Source organism: Pan paniscus, chromosome 18 (genome assembly GCF_029289425.2).
Source record: "Pan paniscus chromosome 18, NHGRI_mPanPan1-v2.0_pri, whole genome shotgun sequence".
Lineage (NCBI taxonomy): Eukaryota > Metazoa > Chordata > Mammalia > Primates > Hominidae > Pan > Pan paniscus.
Window position 1 is genome coordinate 70,995,128 of NC_073267.2, and position 6,000 is coordinate 71,001,127.

Consider the following 6,000-nt stretch of genomic DNA (forward strand, 5'->3'; position numbering starts at 1 on the left):
AGTTTGGAGAGGGTGGCAAGGGACAGGAGGAAAGCATAAGTGGGTGGAAAAGTGAATATGTGTAGGTATTTTAGGAGCTCACTAGTCTAACCATAGAAGGCTGTCACTCAGACACAGCCAGTTGTATGCAGGGGTGGTGTCCTAGTTTTGCCAAGTTGTCTAATGTTTCATGAGAAACAGAAAATCTAGATTATTTAGTGATATATTTCATTGTCTCTAGAAACGTGTATCAATGAAATAAAACATACTTCTCAGTTAATTCAGCTTGTAGATGACAAGTTTGAGCACTCGATGCATTGTTGTGAGCATGTGGCAGTTTAAAATAAAATCTGCTAATATTCTGCTGGCCAGATTATCTTTCCCTTTGTATCTACGAAATGACTTCCAGCAAAGATCAGAAAGCCAAGGGTAAAAACTCAGGTAACACTAATATTTAAGGCAAGGGAGAGAGATCTAAAAGAAAACAGAGTAGTAAGATAGAAATAAAAAGACTGATAGAAAATGAAGTGAAGACTGGAACGTTTAAGGAAATAGTTGTAACGAACTGCATCAAATTCAACTAACTATTCTTATAAGCAGAGATTGAAAAATAATCATTCAGCTTCTCAAGCATTAGCACATTGATAACCTTGATGGGTACTATGTAAATAGTTTGATGTTAACAGAATGAGATTTCTAAGTGTTTGGAACAAAAATGAGATTATAGAATAGACAGAAATTCTGAGTATCACTTTATGAAATAAAGCTATTTGTAACTGTCCACTCTGTGTTCCCCTCACATGGGTTCCATGATTTCCAGAGCTTTTAGATTAGAAAGAGACTTGACCGATGAATATTGTCAAGGAGAAAGACCCTGGGCTTTTAATAGATTAATTTGGCTGGAACAAAGATGATATTAAAGAGACTAGCAAGAGATAAGGGGATGAAAAGCAACTGATGTTAGCCAGCAGAGGAATTGAAATGTCATTCTCAAAATTTCAACCTTAGCACATTAACAAGTTTTTTTTACTGAGCAACCTCCATTTCATTTTTGAAACATTTGACAACAAACATTTATAATTCTTATAGTGATATAGGTTTTCTCACCATCTTTACAATGAGTATAATATTAAAATATTCTGTAGTACCCACACTTAGTGACCTATACCAAATCTCGCAGATCAATCTTTGGTTTCAGCTGCAGCCAGGGCAGGCAGTTCCCATGCATTCCAAGAGTGCTGCATCTGAAATTTCTGCCATATCTCTCAGATTTTCTACTTCAGATATTTTTGCAAATGCTCAGGAGCTTGCTTAGCTGATTTATTGAACAGCACAAACATGTAAGGGAATTGACATACCTAGCGACCAGCTTCTACCAATGGAGAATGGAAATGATAAACAAATGTCTCCTATCTCTTATCCTTCAAAGTGATGCTTTCTACATGGTACTTCAGAAGCCATCTGTAGGATTGAGCTCCATCCACAGTGGGAACTAAGTCCTTTACTCAGGCTTTGCTGTCAGAATGGTTCCTTAGGTATAACGGCATCCAACCTTCAGAACATCCTGTTTCACTGAGGTGTCTATCTTCTTTGCACTATGTCAGGGCAACTCTTCACACAAGCGAAACTGAAGATTTAGGGGAAAAACAAAGAGAGACTTCCTGAGGTTTTTCAGGGAAAAAACAATTGGCAGAAGGTGGCAGAATACAGTGGAAACAGGGATCCCCTTGGGGGTCGGGGAGGAGAGGCGTGTTCCTCATCACGCAGCTTCCCAACTGAGAAACCTTCTGTAGACCTCACACGGAGGAAGTTGGTTCTCTAACTTTGCCCTTTTAAAATGTACTTCTCTTCCTTTGGGAAAATCAGCCTCTTGGGTCCTACAGTTTACTGCATTTTCCCAAGATAGTCATTGTTTCCATTGTGGTTTCAGCAGTATTTTTGATGTTTGACAGTTCAAACTAGCCTGACATTTCCAAAGCCGCATACAATGAGAAAACAGCTGAGTACCTGGTTTTATAAGTATTTTCAAAGAAAAGAGAGGCGTTTGCTTCCAGCTTTGTCATTCCTTATCTTAATGAGCCCTAAATTGATAGATTAACCAAGGCAAACTTATGAGATTTTGCTGTTAAACTTAATAAAGATTTTACAAATGGATTTGACACAGTGTTTGAATGCCCACTTAAAATAGTGAATCATTTGAGACCAGGGAAGAGAGTTATTAAAAGAAACATTGGGGCATGGAAGGGCAAAACACCTTTGGAAAACTACTTGAAATAAAACGTTTAAATAATGAGTAGTACAAAATTCTATATACTGGAAGCCTGACCCATATGAAATAGTAATCATATAATTCATGTGATTATGGATATCATCATATATGGGCCTTCGCCAAAGAGCTTAGGATAAAAATACATAAAATAAAGACAACGTGATTATTTTCAGTCAGTTTGTTTTCTAGGAAGGTGGATCTTGTGAAATGAAAAACTATTTTATGCTACTGGATTTGGAATGTATGAAGGTAGGCCTGGAGCCAATTATAGCAGAAAGTGTGCAGAAGTGAATTATTGTTTTTTATTAAGAGGACTCGAGTAACTCCCTGTCGATTCACGCAGGAGTGAGGGTAGAAGAGAAACGGGAAAAGAGGGTAAATATCTTGAGGTGATTTGAAGGTGGGCAATTACAACTGAAAATAGTTTAAATGCTTTCATGTTGTTGTAATCAAATTTTATTTTTAAGGCCAAATCCTTGTTCATGTTGAAGTTGTTTTGTTGTGATATAATCCAATTTCCTATTATGTTCTATTTCTAAAAATCATAGTAGAAGTCCATTCTGCCATATTCCATAATATCTATTACACTACACAATATCTTCTGTAAAAGGGACATTTTAAGGGATCTGGGAAATGGAATTCATTTGATACTTTTCAGAATAGAGACAGCACGCACAGAGGCTGGCATGGGAGCAGAATAATCCAGAAAAGGAGCTCGCTAACCATCTTTATTGTCTTCCCCAAATATGTTTGCTAAAACATACCTACTGTAGGGCTTTGATTTTAGCAAAGATTAGAAGAGGGGATTTAGTAGACGTTTTCATGATCTGACCCTCTGAAAAGGGTCAGAAGACTGTAGCTGACATGTGGGTTATGCAGAGATTAGTAACATGAAATACATATTAGTAGTTAAAAAACAAAACAAAACATAACTAACCAGAAATTATTTTCCCTACTTCCTAGGGCTATTATGAGCTTCAGCTGCTAACTGTAATGAGGTTTAGTATGGAAAACGCAGGGCCATAGACTCAGAGTTAGAAAGATATCTAGTGTAGTAGTTAATTTAAAGATTATTGCTGCTTTTATTGAAGAGTTGTACAGTTTATGGGATTTTACATAGAACTATGCCCCTCCCCACAACCCCAGAAAAAAGTGGTGACCTATTTTATTGAAGCACTTCTTGTGACTTCGGGGAACTCATTTTGAGATTTATCAACACAATTCCATATTCATATTTATAGACAGAGAAATAGATAAACATGGTTTGTTCAAGTGTGTACAACCTGTGAGGGGTGGAAGTGAGCTTAGAAACCAAATTATCTCAGACCTAATACAAGACTTCCTCTATTACGGTACTACGTCTGTCTTACGTAAGATCTACATAGATTATAAGCAATTGGCTCTGGCCTTTTACATTTTTGTTTATTGCTGCTCCCGAAACTACCAACTTTAAATACTTTTTTTATATTTGAATTCTTTAGACATGTTTTTCAGTTATATAATCATTATAATTTCCTGACCACCACCACAACTTATAGCACCACTACCACCACCATTGTCCTTCTCTCCATTTCACAAATCATCTTTTATTTCTATTCCCTTTCCCATGAATGGTTGCTGCCAAAAAAATCTTTTGTTTCACTGGCAGCAAATGGTGGATAATGATACGAAAATAAATCAAGAAAGAGCTAGAATGTTTTGCATGAAAAAATGAAACAATATTCTCAGAAGGAGAATGAAAATTATTGCAAAGAAGAATAAGCTTTAAATAATTAATTGTGGTCAGAGAAAAGAGATGGATGGGTGAGAAACTTGAAGAGATCTGGACAAAAGTAGGGCAAAAACACAGCTACTAAAGAAAGTAAAACATTTGATTCAATAGGGAAATTAAAAATAGTGAAGGTTATGACCATGGCCAGTATTGGGGATGCATTGTCATTTTCCTGTATTTTCCTTATCTATCTTTTTCTTATGAATTATATGATTTGGTCACAGTGAAGTTCTAGACCAACAATAGATTAAATCAGTCTGGTCTGTGATTTTATAGAAGGCAGATCTTATAATGATAATAAAACAATACAACTAGGGAATAACTTCGGCTCTTAAAGAGAAGAGGGACAAGAGGAGTTGATTGGGACAAGAGAACCATGAGTGACCTCTCTGTCCTGCTAATCCTCTAATGCTTCTTCATGAATTTTTTACTCCAAGCCTGAGGGAAAGAAAATCTAATGTTTTATTTCACTAATATTACTGTATATACTGAGGTCTCCAAATATTAGAGAACACCACAGTTTGTAAAATCCAAAACTCTTTATAATTTGAACTTAACATAATCTATGTTTAGTCAGAGCACACAGTGACTGGAAAATGAAAGAAACAAAATTGACACATTTGGGAGATAACAAAGGTAAAATTATCCATCACACTCTGGACACTTTTTCCAGTACGGAATGTGTTGTTTCCCCTATTGCACAGATGAAAAAAACTGAGGCTTAGGTTGGTTAAGAATAAAGTCTATGGAAAATCAACTGGTAGTTTTGGAGTCTAGATGAGTGAATGAATAGAGGTTTTATTGTCTTGGCTGACAACCAGCTGCTGCACAACGCATTGCGACAACCAAGAGAGTAGTCAAAGAGCCAGAAATTATTATTATAGACATTATGAGGTATGTTATATTGTAATATCACTGACTTGTCTGCAGTTGGTTTTTAATTCCTTTTATAATGCCATAGGAAATTTTAGAACAACATTTGAAAGTGTGCTACAAATACAAAAGCCAAAATGCTAAATTGCTGAAGAAAAATCGTCAGTAATTCCCAGGTATTCTTTAAGTTCTCAAAATTGCCCCAGAATCAGTCTCTCTTCAGCTTTGTCTGTTCCGAGAGGATGGATTACACCCTCCATTGAGAGAGTTTCAGTCATTACTGTCTCCAGGACATGATGCGACAGAAACCCAGCGTTTTCTTTAGAAACTGTGTTTATTAATTACAACAAAGCACAGGACAGAACTGATGTTCCAAGTTTTGAGAAGTCTCTTAGCACCGCATTTGCCCCATTATCACAGGTAATAAAGCCAGTTTACAGAAAGCAAAAGGCAAATATTCCAGTGAGTCAGAATAAAATAGAAGGACATTTAGTCAGCTCTCAAATTAGCAACTGTTTATTTTTATGTTTTTCAGTTTTGCACATAATGCTCTTACTACTGTGTCTTTAAAGTGGAAGTATTTATTTTACATCCTGTTAGTGGGAGTGTAAATTGGTACAGCACTTCTCCAGATCTGTGGGAAACATGAATCAAATGCCTACCAAATGTTTATATATCTTGACCTAGTAATTCTAATTCTGTTCCTAGCAAATTTATCCTGAGTTGAACATCAGATATTTTAATCAACATGTATGTACAATGGTGTTTATTCCATCAATAATTATCATAGTTATAACACTGTAAATAACCCTTACAAAATTAGACATAGAATTTAAGAAAACTATATTTAAAAACTCAGTTATGTGAAAATACTGAATGGCATGAGAAATGAAAATGTAAAATAGAGCTTAAGATAACATATTTGATATATTATACTAAAATGCTGTAGTGTAGTTATAAGCTCTCTGTGTGTGTGCTGTGCTGTGCGTGTGTGTTGTGCTGTGTGTGTGTGTGTGCATGTGTGTGTGTGTTGAGTATCCCTCATCTGAAATACTTTGGACAGAAAGTGTTTCAAGTTTTGAATTTTAATAAATTTCAAAATATCTGC